The 22,733-nt window shown below is 30.0% G+C and overlaps 1 protein-coding gene across 9 annotated transcripts in view; it reads left to right on the top strand.

Annotated features, from left to right (window-relative positions):
• Window positions 1–20,236: 20,236 nt before the first annotated feature.
• LOC107443893 (myelin transcription factor 1) overlaps window positions 20,237–22,733 on the top strand; it is a 270,269-nt gene continuing 267,772 nt past the window's right edge. For all 9 annotated transcript variants that reach the window (XR_011636254.1, XR_011636255.1, XR_002376833.3 and 6 more), the window contains exon 1: window positions 20,237–20,700. The gene's annotated coding sequence lies outside the window, so the exon portion shown is untranslated. The remainder of the gene's footprint in view (window positions 20,701–22,733) is intronic.

Raw genomic sequence — 22,733 nt, forward strand, 5'->3', positions numbered from 1 at the left:
ATCATGCTTCACAATGTATGGTGAAATTGAAATAAAACGATCTTTTATTTAACTAAACTTAGGGATAATATGAAACTCTGCACCCAATACTGTANAATAAAGAGAACCCAATTAGCATGCTTGGAACTAAGTTTCGAAAGTCATTCAAACATTGTAAAATGTCAAATGATAAAATATTAACTATAAGTTTGTCAAGAGTATTAGCTTATCCGACACATTTAAAAATTGTACTATAATTTTAGACTAATTACTCTGATAAAAATGTAACAGTAAAGTGAGATGCCCATATATATTTCTGAAATAAAAATTTAAAAGTTGCATTTAAAAAAATAAAAATTAACATATTTTTCACTACATTGTACTCTTGTCGGTCCAAAAAGTAAATTATAATGTTTGGAATGATTATGAATACTTAATTTGGGCTATATTAAAACCTCCTACACATATTTTAGTTGAAAATTTAATTTTTGACTTTTGGCCAAAGATCATGGTCTTCTGGCCCACAATACACCGTGGAAATACGTCTCGATCATGCTTCACAATGTATGGTGAAACTGAAATAAAACAATCTTTTATTTAACTAAACTTTGGGATAATATGAAACTTTGCACCCAATACTGGTTAAAGATTTACAGGATTCTTTTAAAGTGTAAAATCGAGATCTTCGCGTTAATCTCTTTTTTTGTTTTGTTTATCATCAAATTATAAAAAAGTTCATTCTGCATTCGAAAACTAATAAACTAGTGTTCTTTGCCACCCTTCTGTTCATAAACAAGATTGCCAATTCTATGAACGAACAACATATGGGTGGTCCCTACGCGCTTACAGTGGAACGAAATCATTGGAAGAGGAGGTTAACAGTTGATGAGCATCCCGTCTTTCTGGGTGGAAGGGGGGGGGAGGGGAAAGGGAGGTGAGGTCTGGCATTCGAAATGGAAAGATGGTTCGGCTCTTCCCTTATCCTTTGCAGTTCGACAATTCCCAATGGCTCCTCCACCCCCTCCCTCCCCCCATCATGTGGACGGAATTTCCGATGACCATCTTTTTTAGACTGTTTTATTTCTGGGGGGGAGGGGGTCATTTAAGCGAGGTCTTTTATAGCTTTGTGCGCTGTCACCGAAAAAAAGGACTATCTTCAATTATGCATGCGGTCTGCCTCGTAAATTTGCGTTTTTTTTTTCCTTCCTTTTTTTTTTATTTAAAGCAAAGAACTTTTATAAGTGTTAAAGAGACTCTACACTTGTGAAACAGACTGAATTTTCTAGAGATAAGAGAAGGATATTTTTTGCACACTTTTGAATTATATTTCAACAAGGTGCGAAGCGTTTTTAAAAAGTGCTTAAAGGTGCTTAGTTTCGATTTTAATTTCTTAAAAGCGCTGAAAGGTGCTTTTTTCATGGGCTGTTTTTAAGAAGATTTTCTTGATTTTCCCTTTTCGAAAAATAGTTTTTTTTTCTTTACCATCTCGATTTCCGGCACGTATTACACAAAAGCGTGCTTTTCATATTGTTCTATTCAACGTTTTCCTAATTTATTTAACAACAATCCATTTCGACCTCCCATCTGTCCATAGAGTATGAAAGCGGCCATCATTTTACATGTTTAAGTCCGCATGTGCGTCTACTGATCTGGATTCAGTGGGAAGGATTATTGCACTCTTATGTGCAACTCTGCTGCATTTTACTAGATATTCTCCATTTCAGGTTTCATTTTCCATCCTCATTTTTCGAACCGAAAAATATCTATCTTTTTTGGGTGGTTAATATAATCAAGAAAGGAGTTCTTTGTCAGAAACTAGTTATTTTTATCATGATCAGGTTAAGTCTTTGAAAATTATTGTGCATTTTCTTAATGAATAGAGCGCTTAAAAATATTTTTGAGTGCCTAAAAAGTACTTCAAATGTGTTTATTTTTTGTTGAAGGATTTGGCTACGGCACCCTGTTCTAACAAAAGAAATAGAGGTTAATCAGAGTTGTTAATTTATGGCCCCTTTTTTTCTAAGATAAATTGAGTGAATGTAATTACTATAAGGAATAAGAAACCAATCAAAAGTCCTATTTAAAAAAAATCTCCTATTTAATATTTAATATCTCGGGAGCAATTTTTACAGATTTTATCATTTAAAATTGTATTTTTTAAATGATAGAAAAATGTGTATTTCTGACAATTCAAAATACTTCTATAATTCATATTATGGAATAAAAAAGAAAACATTATGGGGTCGGATGCTTTATTTATTGTTATGGCCTTGCTTTATTCATTATTATTTATTACCCATCCTGTGGTTTTTTCACTATTAAATCAATAAGACAAGTGTTCTGTTCTAAATAGACTGTATCACTGCTCGCGAACCACTCATGATAGTCGAAATTTATCCCAAGATAAAGTTTTTTCCTTGAAGGGACACTTATTTCCCCAGTATTGGTTTTGCTTATCGCAATACTTTGTATCTATATTAGTGTACCTTCTACATATCATTTGTGCGAATTACATTTATCAGTGGTAGCAAAATAAATTTGAATATATTTAAAATACAGCAATAAAAATAATAAAAACAATAAAATAAAATATAAATACGTTTCACTACAAAATGACGAAAATTGTGATCGCGGCAACGTGATCACAGGTGACCCATTGGCAAAATGGTTGCTGTCTAATTTTTTTTGCAAAAGAAACTTTATTGTGTTTTTATCTTGGACACCTTACCTGTTAATCCTGAACTGCTCGGTACACAATTTCGCAGACATATTTAAATGCAGCTCAGACACTTTCTGAGTCAATTCTTTTGATGACTGAATAGACATTGAACAGCCAATCGAGATCAATACTAACATTTTCGGAGGGGTACAATGGTGATTGTAAGCTGCATCCTACAACCGTTTCGGATTCACAAATTACTACATGAAATATGATTTGAAAGCTAGGCTTTTTTTCAATTTTGCATAAATAGTGAATGAATCATTTGTATTGCGTGAAGGACAGTCTACGGTCCTGTGCAAGTGATTGGGTACGTTGACAAGGGATCCTTTTATCCCTAACGGGTGATCAACACCCAATTCTCGTATTTGCATGAAAGGGGTTCGGAGAGTCATCATTCGCTCTTCGGTAGGGTTCAATTCTCTCAAACATTTTAGTACTTTTATGAGGGATGGGCTTCATGCTTGCGTTTGCAAACGGAATCCTTTCGTTATTTGTCTGTGTAACGCTTAAGGTATTCTAGTCTACGCTCTTTGGCTTTTTCAGCCTCTGTAAGTTTAGGCCTTGGCATCGGTTTTTTTTTTCTTGCTTCTACTCTAACTTTTGGAGCCGTGTCGATCTGTTTGGACCCTCTTTATGTATGATATTCACCTGAATGAGTATTGAAAACGATTCAGTTTGAACTATAGGTTGGAATTTCTGATTCTCAATTAAAATAATAAAAACAAAAAAAAAATCGTTCACATGATGAAATTCTCTTTTATTCACAACTCAAAAAGTATTTATGGGATTATTACAAAAACAAACTCTCCCACTTAATGCATAACAAAATTTAAAGTGAAAAAAAAAAGAATTCTAAAAAAAATTATCAAGCAACTGTAGTCGCCGCAGCAACGCATGCGCACTGTTTACTAGTCTTGATTATTGTAGTTGAAAAGTGAGGATGCCATGAAATCCAAACCAAGACCCATTTTGACAATGGGTAATACAGTAATTTAAAATAAATGAAACATAAATCGAAATACAGTAATTGGAACTAAATTAAAAATAAATTTTAATAAGATAGTCAACCGTAGGATTCTTATTAAAACTGAACCAACATCAATAGTACGTATTATTAAAATTAGTTAAGCGTCATCTACGAAAGGTGATTTCCTTTAATGTATCTTTTCTTAATAAACTTCGCTTTTTAGAACATAGTTACATTCAAAAGAAGAACAATAATTAATTTATCATTGATTTCGGTAATAATATGGCAATTTTTTGACTGTTCCTCCTAACGTATCTTGCTTAATTATCTTTGCTCTATTAGTGTGCCTACTACATAACATTTGTGTTAATTACGTTTATCAGTGGTAGCAAAATAAATTTAAAACCAAATAAATTTTTTCTAAAGACCTTGATAGGGACATCTCTCTACAATCAATTGATAAGTAGTTCTCTTTATTTATTAATATACCATTTTTGCTACCACTGGAACAAAGGCAGGTTATTTTTAATTTAGAATAACTGTGAATTCTGTCATTGATGACTGCGCTATTATTTGAAATTTTACGTTGCTGATTATCCAGAGTTGTTATGTATACATTGTAATTAATTTCCTATACCGAGATAATTCGGGTCTTTGTCACTACGTTTTGTTTTATCACGTTTTTACTCGGCCGAAATCAAATATATATATATGGATATAGATATATGGCATAAGAATAAATAAATACAAAGAAAGACGCGAAGAAAAACAATAAGTTTTATTTAATAAGTAAAGTTCATAAAATAAGTTCAAAATGTAGACAAAACAAGGGAAAAATTTCAGAACAATGAAAAAAGGAGGAATAATTTATATAATTTTTCCATATGCAAATCCATTTCGGGCAAATCCGTGGCTAAAATTATGTGCATTCATGTTTCTTTCTTTTTTCTGCTTTATATTTTTTTTCTTAAATAAATATTTATTTTCTAAAATTATTTATTATCAACTTCTATAAATTATCCAGTATAATATTACCATGCGCACTTCCATTTTCGGGTCCATCCTTGGTAACTAACAAATCAAACGCACTTCAGTACTGCAGTAAGAACGCGATTTAATACAAAACTCCTCTAGTGACGCTTTTAGCTCAATTTGCGCTTTTGTTTTCATTTTTTGCAATCTGGCAATCTTGTTACGAATATATTTTAAATCATTCTTGAAAAATTTCCCATTCATGTAAGTTCACTTGATTTCACTACTCGCTTTATACATTTCTTTTCATGTTCTATTCTGCTTTTTCTTTATATTTTATTTAAGTTTTTACATGATATTTTTACTTATTGTGTTCCATTTTATTTGTTGTATTTTTTTCTAAAATGTTTCGAGAGCTCCTCACTAATGACATATTTTGCTTTGGCTATATTGATACAATATTAGAAAGCACTCTTTTTAGCGGATATAATCGTGTGAGCTGATGAAATGATTATTTCCTTTATTTTCCAGATTTTTTAAATATTTTTTTTAAATTTTTGGTCCTTTTTCTGAATTTTTTTCTCTTACGGTTTCGTTATTTTTATTTTTTTATTATTTTTCTCTCCCCCCCTCCTTTTTTTCATTGTTCTCTAATTTTTCCTTTGTTTTCTCTACATTTTGAACTATATATATATATATATATATATTATATGCTAGTGATTGGAAGTTTGCCAAGTTTTGCTGTTGGATTGTGGGACTGCACGTGTTTTGCGCTATTGTAGATACGCTAGTCGCTGGATTTACGTAGAAAAAAAGAGGAAAAGAGGGTGTTCGGAAAGTATCACTTTGTACCACGTTTTAAAAACTGTCGCATAAAGACTTATATTTAACTTTTTTCATTTGCCCGGGATAACTCGGGATAGTAAACTAATGATAAATTAAATGTTTTTTTACACATAAAAATATCTAAATTTCTACGTAAAATGTGTGTATTAAGTTTTGTTTAAATTCCCTGTTTTTATTAACAAAATAAAAAAAAACATGTTGATTTACAAATACAATATCAAAACACACTATCCGTCAATTTATTTTAAATGAAATTTTAAACTTTACTGTGGTAGTCGAAAAGTAGTGAGGCTATTCTATAATACATAAAATATAGAAGGCAAACTTCTGCCCCATCTCAGATAATGGCATCTCAACAGAATATTCCATATATTCAAGCAAAAATATGCGCTGAATAGTAACAACAAAAATTATCTTTGTTTTAAGTACTCATGATATCATTTCCATCAGAAACTTTGTCGAACAATGCCGATATTTTATTTCACATGGGAAAGGGTGACACGTAAGAAGATAAAAAAAAAACGAGGTATAAGAAGTGGCAGAAGGGAAACCGAAAGTCATGCAACCTCTTTTAATCCAAAGCCATACCTACTTTTACGACACCATTTTATTTTAATTTTACAACGCGGAAACTATTATTTTTTTTAATAAATTTTTATATCCGTCGTTGAACAGCCGACCCAATTTTTGGGTTTACGACTACTGATGTCAAACTTCGTATCCATAGACTTTCAAACCCAACCAGCAGACAAGGAAACTCCTCTGGATCAGTTCCCCTAGAGGTATTGATTTGTTATGGGAACATGAAGGACTTAGCGACTCTGCAGATTTAACGTGCATATGTCACCATTTACTACTCGGCCGGCTGGGTAGAAAGGTTAATGTCTTCGGTCGGCTGGGATCCAACCCACGAACTCTTGGACATCCCGTCCTAGGAATAGGAGTTATTGGGACAAACTAGCCTTCTTCGAGGACTTTTTGATGGAAATTTGCGTTACATGGGGAGGAAAGTCATGAAATTTTCCCATGGTTAGCGTAGTTCGGGAGCGATCTGCCATCGGTGGAATTCAAACCTGTGTCACCGTATGAAGAGTTCCTGAATTCATGTGATTCAAAACATGCGTTAGGGAAGCTGTGACCACCTCTTTGATCACTGCAAAGCCACTCTAGAGATAAATATTTCTCCTATCGGACCAGATAAGTGAAAGTTTTTTTTAAAAGAATTCATCTGCAAGATTGTCAGCATTTTCCTTCATTGCCGGAAAAATTCAAAAAAAAAATCTTTCGCAGTACCGACACTTTTTTTTCTTCTTCCTTCTCTTCCCTCCCCCCCTTCTCCGCACCTTCACTCATCTTGGAGAGGGTGTGAAAGGGGGGAGAGGCACCATTTTTGAAGCCAATTAGTCGTTCGTCGGCGCGCCAGAATTAAATGGGTTGGACGTTACCAGCTGCGGAAGAGAATTTTCGAATTTCCGTTTTTCGCCGATCAATACACGAGCTTCTGCCGAAAGAGAAATTCCCTTTAAATCCTATCCTATATATTTTTTTTTCTTTTCCTTTTCCAACATTTTTCCTCCACCCACACTTGCTGTTTCAGAGCAGCAATTTTTATATCCCGAAAATACATTGAGAGGGGCATGTGCCCTGAGGCCGCATTCTTAATCAGTTCCAATTCTCGCAGCTCATCTTTAATGAAAGTTAAATAGCCGGGATAAGAAAGCATTTTGTGTTTTAAAAACTTTAGAGGAAAATGCCAACACAAATGGTATCATTGCCTCAACAAAAAAATAAGCTTTTGCTAGGATGAAGCATTTAAAATGGGTAAGGAATCAATATTTATGATAGGTTGTTGCGGTAGAATTCATATTTAACCACTCTCTACTGTGTCTGGCCATATTATTAGAAGCTCTAGAAGATTCTATGTAAATATATAATTATCAGGTGATACTATTTTACTCGGATGAAACCGGTTTGCACTTGTATACGCTCCTGCATCAATTGATTAATATTGTAACGCAATACGTTAGAAATAAATACACATAGGAGGTCTATAAAAAATCTCCAGAACAAAAACCCATGATATGTATGTTTAAGTATGAAAGTATTACCTATAAACTAGTGCAAAACGTGTCATTACTAAAAAAAAAAACTACAGTGCGTCTAATTGTTTGATCTAATTATTATAATACACTAATATAATGCCTGATATAATAAATATTCCATATTTATATAATATATATTGTCTAATTTATTCAATCGTGAGATTTATATTATATATCGTCTCATTTAACCCACTGATACACTAACGTAAGCAAGTGCAAATCCGTTTCAGTCACATAAAAACAATAAAGATGTATAATGTCACCTGATAATTTAGATTTTACATAAAATCTTAGAGTGCGTCTCATAATTGGGTCAGGGACTGTAGTTTGAGTTTTAAAACTGCACTTTGAAAGCTACTGTGTTCTAAAATAACTGTTGCAAACATTCTAAGCTGGTTCGAAACTAGACGTTCCAAACTGGTTTGGTTCAACCGGAAAAAGAGTTGATATACTCAACATTTTGATTTAACTGAAATGTACTCTGATTCTCAATTGCAATTAAACTGATGTATTACTTTTTCTTCTTTTTTTGACTTATCGAAATAGGGCTGAGCGTTATATAACCGAATTGATATTTCCGACTTTTGGTTCGACTCATTCGAGTCGGAGTGTCATTTTAAAATCAGTTGGATGACGCATTTTTAACTTATCTTTTCTGCTGCTTCATTGTTGCAGAAACAATATATGATTTTCCTTACAATTATTTTATTTAAGGCTACAGTGTGCACCCAAAATCGTGAAAATCATTTGATTTTCTAATTTTGATCGTTTTGTATTAATTAAATGATATAAAAAAGCATATTGATAATTAAAATCATAAGAATTTGTAAAACATTCGACACTATTAGTCTTATTTTTCTTTTTTATTACAAAAACTTGTTTTCGTGAGTCTTTTGTGTAGTGTTTCTCGAAACAAAAATTTGGCATCAACTGGAAATTGAGATAGTTCCATGCGCTATAATTTTGATAACTATTTCACAAAACTTTTTTGACGCACTCTCTAGATCAATAAAAATAAACTTGTAGAGAAAAAATGTCAAAATAAGGTGTCATAACAAATTTTATAGTCTTTTCAATGTTCCAAAACGTTCATTAAGGGACGATTTTCATGTTGTTGCTTTTATTTGCCGAAACTTTTTCGACTGTGTATGTGGAAATAAGTAGAAAAATGTGTCAATTGTTTCCCTACAATTTGAAGAGAAATGTAAATAGAGTTGAAATTATCAAATAATCTTTGAATTTAAGGAAAAGATTACCGCAAGGAGCTTATTTAAGCTTCAAAATAAATCAGCAATTTTTTTTGAATTTTTCACGTTATAGAATGAGTTATGTATCAAAATTATTATTATTATTTTATATTCTCTATCTAAATATAAATAATCCTTGCAAGTTACAGTAACGTAACTTTATTTTTCTTTTTAGAAAAATATTATTAAAAGTCCACTGTAGCCTTTTAATGAAAGCTTCTTTTTATGGATCGTCACATTTCATTCACACTAAATATGCATTCTTCTCTTATTCAATCTCATTGAATAAATTTTGTTAGCATAATATTTATGAAAACATTTTTTTTTTAAAATACCAAATAATTTAACCAATTTTATGATAACGTTTATAACTAAAACATAGCGATAGGCTCATGAAGAATCCAAAAAATTTAAATTAGTAATCAAGAGCCAGCGACAAAATGAACAAAAATTTGAGATTAAATGTGTGTTTTGAATGTTTGATTCGATTAAAATCTCATTTGATAGAGATGGATTTCATAATTTAAATAATAATAACTAAATACACGGTAAATGTGGGTTCATTAATTTATTTCCAATCCCAAATTCAAAAGATGTGAAGAAAGAAGAAAAAAAAGAAATAGGGGAAGTTTTAACCAAAAGAGAGATCATGAATGTTTGAAGAGGGGATTCCGTCATTCCCTTAATCTAATATTCTGACAATATCCGAATATTGGAGGGACAACTAGATTACTGGCAGGACTAAATATTTCCACCAATCCGGTTTGAACTGGTTAAAATATTAACGGGGAAATGGATCTCGTGAGCTTTACGCGGATTCCAAAGCATTGGGCAAAGAAGTTTGTTAGAAAAACAAATTTTGATACTTAGCTGGAAATATAGTTCAAATGGTTTTACCATAAACTATTCACTCGTTTTCAAATTCGTCACAGGAATAGGGGACGTTTATTTGTTATAACACTATTGAATATTTCATAGGATCCCCAAAGTTTAATGTTATGATTTGTTTACATATACAGAAATAAGTTTTAGTTTCATATACACGGCTTTTTAAGTGAACGATAATCTAAACTAAATAGCGAGAAATAGATAGTGTTGTATGTTTTGATTGAAATCAAAAATTTTCCATTTCCTTACAAATGATTCTTTTTTCCCCCTGTTTTTAAGAAATAGTTCAATCAGCTCATCACTTTTATATGAGTTTTACTTTTTAAGAAAAATTAGTTTAAAATTCTATGTATCTCAGACGAATTTTTTTCGTTCTTTTATAATTTTAGTTTTAAATGAAGTTTTTTTTTCCAACAAGTTTTACCCTCACACAAAAATAATTAACAATGTTTTTAATATAATTCTTCTTCTAAAAATTCTTCTAAAAGTCTAATCTAATTCAAAAGAAGTATTAAAATAGATCATATAAATAAAAACTGAACACTTTGAATAACTTTTAATCTAATGATCCGATATTCATGTAAGAAGACTTAATCAATGGTTCTGAAAATTGTTCATTTTAAAGTAGTCATATGTTTAAGAATTTGATTTTATGTCAAATCATACGACCCATTTAATTTATACTTCGTATTTCGTCATTTGAAATACTGAAATTAAGAATACTTCGAAACAATTTAAAATATACTTTATACTTTTTCAATTCAGAACTTTTTCAACTATTTTCGCTTAAAATAATAATAGTTATTAGAAATTGATTTTTTTTCTAGAAGCGATCATCTTTGTATTTAACAATCGTGAGCGAAATTCCCTTCTAACATGGAAACATGCTAAACATGAAATTATCATTAATGGATATCAAATGTTCTCTTGAACAAACTTTTGGGACCGTGTTGACTCAGGAGATTGAGCATGACCAATGAGGGTTCATATAACAGAAAATATGGGTTTGTAGCTTCAAACATCGGCTGCAATAATTAATTAGCATATTTAACATCAAGCAATTGAATTATTAAGTCTTAATAGGTGAAAATCCGATCATTGGGATTAATAGTTAGTGCTTACTTCTTTAATTTGTGTACAAATCATAATTTTATTGCGAATGGAATATGCTACACTGTTAAAATTTTCATTCTAAAATTATGGTAAAATAACTGGCAGCTGTCTGTATATCCGAATAACCATAAAGTTTACGGTGAAGAACATTTTTTTCCGTTATGGTTTTGAAACCATTTACAAAGAGTATGGTTTTAAAACCATGAATACAAAAGTATACGGTCTCTTAACCATTTACAACTAGCATTTTTCAAAAACGTAAAAAAATAATTATTATAATTATTTAACTAGACATAAGAGCTCGGCTTTTCGCAAGGTAATGGGCATTGGAGAGTGCTGGACACTGGAAATTCCTTATGTGTTGAAGGGAATGGAGGAAATAGTATGGCGTCAACACTAGGACTCTGCCGGTCATGAGATTGACAGATAAGTCCACTTTGCTATGATATGCACGCAGTTGCAAAGAACTAAGTAGTTTCATTAGGTGGTAAGATAAAATTCTGGTTGTTTAACCGTATTAGGTGAAAGCAGTTTATAAATAGTGTTTCTCAAATTTAACAGTTTGATTACCGTTTTATTTATGGTTATTTGACTGTTTTGTTTAAGTATTGTAAAATAACCATTCAATAAATTGTTATTTAACCATTTTCTCCGAAAAATTTCTAACAGTGTAAAAAAATTAATTAAAATGACATTAAGATTTAGCGGGGACTATTAGAGCATGTAAATTACACAGAACCAATTACAACGCACACTATTTTTCGTTGAAAAGCCATTCTGTGTGAAATCAAAATTTTTGAAGTATTTTTAAATTCCGTGCATCAAATTCATGGGAGTGTGGTGTATATTTCTGAAACATGCCACGACAAGACATGAGTTGCCGTTCGATAACGGCTGAAAGGGGGGTTGCGCAAAATGATCAACGATATAATCCATCATGGGTGTCTTCCACAAATGTGTCCATATCTCCAGAACACTGAAGGAATAGTGTTGGTCCTTAATAAGAATAAAATAGATTTAATTAGTTCTTTTACATCTTTTGCCAGTTTTCATTTTTCAAAGCATTAAAGTACCACATTTCTTACACAATTAACTTATTTTATTTACTTTAACTTCCTATCAAGATTCGCCCAGTTTTTTCAGAAAAAACAGCAGGATTTTCATGAAAATAAACAATTTTGCCTAGGGATTTGTGAAGTTTTTTTTGAGTTTTTTGAAAAGACGCAATTTCATTTGGAAATAAATGGATAGTATCAAATATATTTTACACGCATACTCCTATGTACTAAATACAAGTATAGTTAATACTGAAAAAAATATTGTGTAATAATTCATAAAAGGATTTGCAAAAGAAATTATGAAACTAACGATTTCAGACATTTATCTGCCTTCGAAATGTATAATGAAGTCCATAATGATAAAATTGCTGTAATGGTAATTTTTAAAATGTAAAGAACAATATGTAATGTGATTAAATTATTAATAAACACATATTTTCTCATTAAAATTAATAAATGTCATTTTTTGAAGCTTTATATACATTCATGAGATAAAATGCGCATATTTTTCTGCAGCTAGGATCATTTGTACTTTTCACTTTTTTAATGTCCTGAGAATGTAAAAAAAAAAAAAAAAATTCAGATATCAGTGAGTGTACTTTTGTCATACTTTTTTGCTTTTGAAACGAATTTAAAAAAAAGTTGACACATTCTAAGCATTTCGAATATATGATATGAAATATTTTAATTGAAGACGCGGAAATTAAGTCTGATTAATAAATATGCGAGAATCTATCACGAGTTGCAACTACATTTCACTAATAAACAATTTCATCATTTGTCCACTATGTAATATACTTTTTCTTTCTTAATTAACAAAATTTTTACTGTACAAAACATTAGCAAACCATGGGGTATATGGGGTGGGAAAAAAGGGTATATGACCCTTTTAATATTACCCAAGTATCAAACAAAAGTTAGATTCGCAAACATTAAATAAATTACATTTCAGGTACTTATTAAAATAAAAAACATAAACTTTATCTCAATTTCTTTAAAATAAAAATGTAAACATCAGAAAGTCTCTGTTTTTATTGATCATAACAGAAAGTTTTTCTATAGTTTTCAGTTCTCAATCAGTTTTACAGTTTAAACTGAACTAATCAAAAACTAGAAAATATTCTCTCAACTGTTATAAACAAAGAAAGGAATAATCAAATAATTAAAAGAGATGTTTTAGCTTTCGACTAATGTTCTAAATTATGGTTTTCTACCAAATTATGAGTTCAAAGCGTGATCTTTAACCATAGATTTCTTTTTGTATAAGGTACATTGTTTGAAAAAAAGTACAGTCTATAACAAAAATTTTTAAAAAAAATGGGATGCTTTGTGTATTTAAAATACAATTTTAGATATCTCTCGGAAAAAATGGTTAAATAACAATTTATTGAAAGTTCATTTTACTATATTTAATCAAAACAGTCAAATAACCATAAATAAAATGGCAATCAAACTGTTAAGTTTGAGAAAAACTGTTTATTAACTGCTTTCACCTAATACGGTTAAACAACCAGAATTTTATCGCACCACCTAATGAAGTTACTTAGTTCTTTGCAACTGAGTACTACATATCATAATCGAGCTGGCAAATCTGTCAATTTCATGACCAGCAGAACTGGAGTTCGAGTCCTAATGTTGATACCAAACTATTTCATCCTACTCCCTTCAAAATTGAAGAATTTCCAGTGTCCGACACTCTCCAATACCCATTACCTTACGAAAAGTTGAGCTCCTATGTCCAGTTAAATAATAAATTCTCTTTTACGTTTTTGAAGAATGCTAGTAGTAAATGTTTAAAAAACCGTATAGTTTTGTACTCATGGTTTTAAAACCATACTCTTTGTAAATGGTTTCAAAACCATAACGGAAAAAAATGTTCCTCACCGTAAACTTTACGGTTAGTCGGATGAACATGAACAGACAGCTGCCAGTTATTTTATCGCAATTTTAGAATGAAAATTTTAACAGTGTTCTCATCACAGATAAAATTAATTTCCGCACTTTTTGTCTAAAAATATCATGTATCATATTTATTTTGAAATATTGGATACATGTTTTATATATCCGTTATGTATTTGCTGTGTGCAAAATAATAAATAAACGAACCAAATTAATTACCTTTTGATCAAATGATTAGATCTTCACGTTCTAGTACTCAATCTTAGTGGTTCGAAGAGTTAACCTGAAATAGCGCGAACAATATTTTAAGTCCGTCAAAAAAACGTATTTTATCTGATTAAACATAATTGTTTTTAAATGTTTTCAAATTTTTAACCCCTAAAACGCAATTTGGGAAATAGTTTCGTCGGGATAGTGGTCCGGTGATTGGACCCCTTAATATTAATTTCACTTTTAGAGCTTTTAATTATATCTCGAGAACTTCTTAAGCAAATCTTTGGACATGATTATGAAATTTGTTTATCCAGAGTTAGTTCCATACAAAATACAACTTTAGTAAATATTTATCATCTTTTGATTATTTTATTTAATATCATTTGAAGAACTTTTGAAGTTTAAGGTATAAAAATTTCTACATAGTTTTAAGGAATTTGATTTTGAATGGCAAAATACGAAATTTGAACGAAATGGGTCAAATAGTTCCTGCGAAATTGAATTTTGAAGAAGTCTTATTTTTAAAACTCGTCTTCTCTGGAACTATTCGATCGATTTCGTTAAAATTTTTATTTTACTTTTTAAAATTGCTTCCTTTAAAATGATGAATAAATTTATTAAATCTTACAATTCAATTTTTTTTGGAATTTTAATAAATATAATAAAAAAATATAAATAGTCACTAAAAGTTATGTTCACATTGAATTATATTTGGATAAATGAATTTTACAATTATGTGCAAAAATGCTTCAACTCGCTTAAGTTCGAGAGATATCATAAATTACTCAAAAAGTGAAATTAATATTAAGGAGTGTAAACTTTAAAGCACTCTCGTTGCCAAACTATTTCCCTATTTCTCAGATTGCGACTACTCACTCATATTTTGGGGGTCAGAAATCCGTCCAGAAAAAAAAAGAAAGTATGTTTATTCAACGAAATGACGCTTTTTTATCTGATAGCGTGACTTAAAATATTGTTCACAATAATTAATTAGCTTATTTGTGATCACCCCCCCCCCTCTAACCATTGAGATTGAATGAGAAGAACCGATTATTAGATTGAAATCAGGAGGGTCTGTTTTATATTTTGCTCACATTACGCACAATCTTATTTTATAAAAAAGTAATTTATTTTAACTTAATACGTTTTTTTTATCATGTACTTTACTTTTATCATATATCTAATTCATTTATATTAAATTTTATTTGCGAAAAAAAAAACAGATTGTTGAAATATTTTAATTTATCGAATTTTTAATAAACAAGAAATGCACTTTTATTAAACAATAAGTTGATAATTTTAAAGAACAATTTTTTAGGGGATAATTGCAAACATCATTGATCCGTGAATCCACTTGGTGGATAAAAAGGATTTCTTCAAATTATCGTGTTCTTGAGAAAAAGAGAATAGGGTTCTTGAAGAGTTCTTGGGAATAGGGTTCCATAATAAACATTTTAAAAAATCGTCTTGAAATTGCACAGTTGCATTTTTTTTATCAATCAGGCAGAAACTAGAAGCAAGGCCGAACTGTTCTTCATTAAAATTCTACAAAACTGTATTAATTGTTTCTTATTTTTAGTCCCCTTTTTTCTTTACTGTAATAATTGAAATTCATGAAAAAAATTAAAACATTTCTAGAATCAACATTTTAACTGATTTTAGTATAAAAACGACCCCCAGCAAAAGTTTTTTTTATCGGCTTTAGAATCAAATATTTTACTGTAAGTTTCTCTTTTCTGTACGTCATGGCAAATTAAAAATTGTCAATAACATCAAAGATAAAAAAAAAAGTATTTCACGTAAATTTCGCAAAAGATTTAAAAAATTTTAGAAGTAAAAATGTTTTCAGTTTAGCCTTATATTATACTAAAATTTCATTTTTATCAGCTTTTAAATAACTTTAATGAATAGTGATTGGAAATATTACTCTAGCAGTGTTTCCCGATTTTATGACTTTTGTGTACCCTTTCTAAATTGTTCGCAGCGCTGTGTGCCACTCATAAGAAAATGAATGTATTTTTGACCATAAAAAAAATTTCACAAAAGTTAAAAATCTCAACTGGCTGTTGACACCACTCATTATTAACTGTTAATACGCAATCGTAAATTTTCATGGCTAATAACTTTGTTTTTAAATAAAAAATTCTTGAAATTTTCGTTTGTTGCAACATATTTCGCATAAAGACGCGTACCCCCGCGAAACTGTTCCCATACTTTGTAATATGATATTACGTCGATAAATATTTTACGATTTCCTGGTGATTGAAATAAAAGTGAATTAAGAGCTAATTTTTTTAGAAGTTACATTTAACGACAAATTATTAGATTGTAGAAATAATTGCTTTGTTTATTTCGTTCTACTGTTAAAAAAACTGTGAAAGAATTATTCTACACTATTAAGTGCTCGCTATTGATGGGGCAGTAAGTTCCTGCTCTATAAATATAGCTTCACTGCTGCGTCAGTGCAGTGAAGGGAAAAGCACCCAACTAAGAAGACATGTGAAATGTTTGTTTTTGTGAGAAAAACTTCTTTTAGATAACTATTTTTTAAATATGTATCTTCTTCATAGTTAAATAGTGTACAAATTGTCTTTCAAATTGAATGCTTAACACTAAATACACCATAACCGGTCTAATGACCGCTCAAGAACTTTTGCATCGAAAATGCGCTTATCATCTTATCGTTTTTACACATTGGACTTTTTCTAACAATTATATATTGTTAATATTCTACAATTATTTATTTTTTGGTATTTTGTTTGTTTCGAATAGTACTCGTCGCATACCTATTTCTACCACAACCGGTCATTTGACCGGGAGAACAGTTTATTGCTTTATAAGGTGATCGGATCAGAAATGACGATGCCATGTCTGTTCAGCGTATTGCATTCGATGATTTGCATATTTCTGCTCAGACTGTTGCGTAGTGAGTTCAATCAGAATAACTGCGAATTCAAATTTCAAGAAAGTACCTAAAATTTTAGATTGGAATTTTAGTGTAAGAAAAAGTGACAATTATAATTCTTATATATTCCTATAATTATAAGAATAATTATAAGAATTACAGAATTAATATTAATTAGAAGGAATATGTTGATAATAGGTGTAATAAGTGTAAATAAGTGTAATAATAATTGGTATGTTTAGTATTAAAGCAGATACAAACCAATTTGTTTAGCGATTCATATATGGAATATCGATTACGTTTGGAACTTTAAAAATCTTATTTAACTATTTATTCATTCAGAGTAAAGCGTTGATAATCGCAGTTGCGCTAAAAGTACTAATAAATAAATAAATAATACTAAAATAAAAAATTCTACTTATCCATATTGTGTAATAATAGACAACAATTATATTAACTAAAACTACCTATAACTTCAGTTATAAATACTATAATAAATATTTCTAAATGAATAATTTATAATGAAATTTATAGCAATAATATAATTTAAAAAAAAAATAATATGGACATCGAGCTTTTATTCAGTAAAAATAAAGTGTTGGTACTTACGTTCTAAGGGATCAAAAATAATTAAATTATACTGTAATAGATACAAAAAACTGCAATTATATGATAGTAATAATATAATAAGTATTAATAATAATTACATTCATAATTAATGCTATCTATACTATGATAATAATTACTACAATAAATACCTATAAGTGAATTAAGTATGAGGAAATTAATAGTAATGAAATAAAAAAATAATTATAGCAGAGAAGTTTACATACTTATTTATTTATGCGGACTGTAACGCTGGTAAAAACAGTAATGTCCCTGTAACATTTAAATTTTGAAACTTTTTTTAATGCAGAATTTACGATGAAATAAGATTTTTATTATTATTAAGCACTCTTGGCTTTATTATATATTTAAGCTGGACGAGAATTTTGAATAGTAATTCTAGCGTATTCAAATAAAATACTGCCAATTAATAGGTTATTAAATTTGCGCTTATTTCATAAGAATTAAGGAAATAACTTATTTTTAATAGAAATTTATGCCTCTATTATGTACATTATTTTTACTATAAATAAATAAAGAGCTTCTAAACTCTTAGAAATGAAATTTAAATACTTTTTTACTGAAAGTTTAAAAAACTGAATTTTAAATTTAGTTTACATTCTAGACCGGGCTTAAAATTGTTATTTTTATAATCATTTTGAAGGTTGCAGAAAAGTATTTCTTGGTTTATCCTTTCAACACAATTATTGAGAAAAAAAAAGTTTGGAATAAAATTCAAAATTTTAATAGCTTAAAATACCAATATTTTTTTTAAAAATGAAACGTTATTACTTTCTTTTCTTTGAAACTCCGATTTGTACAATAAAATTTTTGTTGTTTTAAGAGATTTTTTTTTCTTTCGTAAAATATTTTAAGTAATTCAGTGTATGAATTAAGTATGGCACACATTTTCCTTTTTAACGTTTTTAATTATAATGGGCTAAAATAGCAGGATATTGTTCTTATATAATGAGCATAAACCACGTTTATTTAAAGTAAAATGATTTTTTAAGCATGTTTTATATAAAAACCGATTTTCCCTATCTATTTAATAATGAATATATGTAAAATGAATATTTTTAGAATAAAACTAAAGATTTTAATAATTGCGGTCATTTAAGTAATAAATGGTCGAATATTGATACACATTTTGAATGTTTAATTTATAAAATGAGTTTTGGGTATTTATAAATCACTATTTTAAAAGAGGTAACTAAGATCTTGTTATTATGTTACGTGAATTGAGTTATAAAAATGTCTGTTCTTTTTATTAACACTAAACATACCATAACCGGTCAAATGACCGTTTAAGAGCTTTTGCATCGAAAATTCGCTCGTTTTTGCATATTTGACTTTTACTAACAATTACATGCAGTTAATGTTCGATTATTGCATGATTTTTTTTTTGTATTTAGTTTTTTTCGAATAATACTCGTCGTATACCTATTTCTACCACAACCGGTCATTTGACCGAGAGAACAGTTTATTGCTTTATAAGGTGATCGGATCAGAAATGACGATGTTATGCGTGTTCAACGAATTCCATTCGATGAGTTGCACATTTCTGCAAAGACTTGTTGCTTAATGAGTTCAGTCAGATTAAGTGTGAATTCAAATTTTAAGAAAGCACCTTTTAGATTGGCATTTTTGTGTTAGAAAAAGTGACAAAAACTGAATGTTTTGGCAAGAAACTTATATTTTATTTTGATAACTTTACTTCATTTCTAACTAACTGTTAGTTTTTACCCAGAAAAATGTCGAAACAATCGGGACAGCACAAGCTCTTTGAAGAAATAATATTAATTACAAGAATAATAAGAATTATATATTCTTATAATTATAAGAATTGTAGAAATAATAATCATTGGAAGAAATATGTTTGCGGAAAATGAACCATGGAAACACCCTGTATATATAAATAATGCTTTGAACAATGAATTAAAAATTCTTATTCTTTGTGTTTGTAATACATAACAATAGGCAATATACAATTTCGTTTAATTATGTTAATTTATTTTCTTCCTAACATCCATATTTCATACATTCAATGAAGAAACATAATGTCCGGTCATTTGACCGGCTATGGTAGAAATAGATTAAGTGTTGTTATGTTTAGTGTTAGTAACGTTACGTAAAATGAGTTTCAGTGATGAAGATATGACTGTTTTTTGTTATACTATCAGGAAAATCGAGTTAAAAAAAAACTTTAATACATAAAGTCAAATAAGTTCTAGTCATATACCCTATTTTATTGTTGAATGTTGAGAATACGTGCCTATAGATATATAGGGTAGATCAATAAAGGGAGACGAATTAAAGCCTTTTTAATCTTTTCCTCTCTCCCTTACCCCAGAGTCGAATTGATTGCCGTTCCACGCTGGATATCAATTAAAGTCTCCTCTCTTTTCCTTTCCTCTTTCCTATAGAAGGAATGAGAGAAGAGAGAAAATCCGAAAGAAGAAAACACGTGCATTCTGAAAAGGAGGAGAGTGGGGGGGGAGGGGGTAAGAGAAGGGCACAAGCAGCTGATAGGGCCGGCGGTGTAGGCAGAGGTAAACAAAACAGGCCAACTCTTTGTGCCCTAGATAGTGGAGAAGCGGAGGTAGTGGTGGCGCTAGTGCTTCAGGTCTCTAGGCGCGCTACCCCCCTTGCTTTCTTTCTCCTCCCCCCCCTTTTCTGTGTCAAACCCACTCTCCCCCTCATCCTTCTGGTGGCAGCCAATGCTAGAGGAGGATCAATAAAAGTCATTACGCGTAGGAGTGAACGAAAGAGTGAAGAGAGAGATAGAATGGAAGAGAGCCTCAAGGCACGCACACACAGAACACAGCCCTTGCTTCAGACGCGACTGAGGGATCGCGTAAGAAGGACGGGAGTTGAGAACGTTCTCTTCTCTATTTTTTCGGGGAGATCGGTGCGCGCGTGTGTTGTCTAGAGCGGAGGTAGAAGTTAATCCTCTCCGTTTACCTCTCTGCATTTTCTCTGGGAAGAACAAAAATAAAAAAAAGAGGGGAAAAAAAAGCACGTGGTATTTTTTTTCTTTCTGTTGCCTCCGCTGCCGTTGTTTATTCCTATTCTCGGTTTCGTTTTTGTTCGCGTCAACGTTTTGTTCTCTTCTATTTACAAGTGTAAATAAACAAATTGAACTGTCACATGGCGCGATACACCACTCAACGTCGTCTCAAGGTAAGTTGTCTTACATTATGTGACAAACCATCACACAATTTCATTAGTAGTTTAATCAAACATAACTTCGTACCCAAAACACCATCCTAAAACATAGCCATAAAAAGGTCATTATGTCAGTTTAAGATATATACGAAATATTTTTTTCACTCTTCAGAAATATGTAGTTAATTGGTGAGGAACGTCTATATCAACGTTTTAGTTAGACATTAAACAATGAGAGTCTTAATTGGAAGCAAGAAGTTAAACGAGTGCTCTGGCATGCCATTCTTTTTCCAAGATTTCATGAGTATTAAGCAAACATTTTCTGCAAATTTTTACTATTTTTAAATCAGTCGAATGGTAGTTAAACATTCGAAACGAAAAAAGAAGAAACTACCACACACTCTGCATAGATAAATTAGAAAAATTATTCACATTTTGCACGTCACTGATGAAAAGTTTATTATTAAACAGCGATGCATTAGTTGCATCCTATAATGTGATGCTCAATGACATAAATAATGAAACAAACTATCGAAATTGTGAACCAAATATTTACACTTTGATGATACTTGAAGATTAGTTTACCTACAGCGCATTCATGTTGAGATAAATTGTTTTTTAGGCTTAAAATATTTACTTGATTTTTTTTTCATAAAAGAATATTTCTTCAGTCGTTGAGGAAACGTGCCATTTTCAATAATCAACTGAATGCTCACTTTTCTGTAACCGGAATAATAGGATCCATTCTATTTTACTTTTATTATTAAACAATTTACTCGTAATTCTTTCCTGAAATAACTACATTCGCAAGAAGTGAAATTGGAGATCATTTTACAGCCAAATTTAAATGAATTAGGTACGTTCTTTAGTTACAAGTGTAGAACCAGAACATCAACAGCGGTAAATATTTTTTTTCTTACGATTTTAAAGAGATCGTTTTTCAATGTAATATTTAAATTCATAATTTATTCTGTCGAGGAAAAACAGTTTTGAATATTGAATTATAAGTAATAGAGGATCCTTTTTTTATTTTTTATTATCAACTTTTGACCCGAATAAAACCTAATTTAACACCCACTATCTAGTTCATATTCGCCAAACTTCACAGACATTTTAAAAATCAGTATTCAGCTTTGTGCATCGATATTTATATTTTATAATGACTAGATACATTATGTACTTCTGTATAGATCAAAATAAACTTCAGTTTCGAATTGTTCAAATAACATCACATTTTTATCTAGGCAATCAAATATCTCTGTGTAACCTCGTAAAGTACTAATTTCGAAACAGTACTAAAGAGTTTATTTTAAAAATGTCAATTTTAAGACAAAATATAGCTTTTCATTTCATTATCCCAAACCCCTCCCTTTCCTTTTCTTTAAATCGAACAAGTCTATTTCTGCATGCATTTTATTATCAGGATTAAGTAGTTGATGACAAATGATTTTTTTTTGGTTGCATATTTGGCTGTTTTATCTCTTCATTGGGTATTATTCTTTTCAGCTATTTTAAGTCATTTTTAAAAAAAAATTTCATTTCTTAATAATTTTTTGAATTTTACGATTTTTGAATCGCATTTTTTTTCCAGCGTAATTTGCTTATGAATTAATTATTTTATACATAAATTTAATTTTAAATACCCTCGAATAACGAGTATTGATTAATAATAAAATTTTTCAAGGCAATTTCCTAAAGCAATTTTTGTACAAAAAATTTACTTTAAGACTATAAACAATCTTTCAATTTAAAGACTAAAAAAACACATTTGATAATGCAGCACAACTTTGTTGAAAAAAACACAATGTTTTTGAAGATTGTAACTAATAAATTTCTGTTTAATATTTTATAATTGATAGCTTCTATTTATCAGGTATATATTTATATTTTATTTCAATTATAAATTACTTATTCATTTAAATAAGTATAAATTTATTACTATATTTATTGAAATAAATTATGAATTTATAATTTTTTATATAAAAAAGACACAGTTTCGAAGATTTTTAAGGATCAAATCTTTTATTTTAGGGTCATTTTTGATTGTT

The sequence above is a fragment of the Parasteatoda tepidariorum genome, chromosome 2 (assembly GCF_043381705.1).
Source record: "Parasteatoda tepidariorum isolate YZ-2023 chromosome 2, CAS_Ptep_4.0, whole genome shotgun sequence".
In the NCBI taxonomy this organism is placed as follows: Eukaryota; Metazoa; Arthropoda; class Arachnida; order Araneae; family Theridiidae; genus Parasteatoda; species Parasteatoda tepidariorum.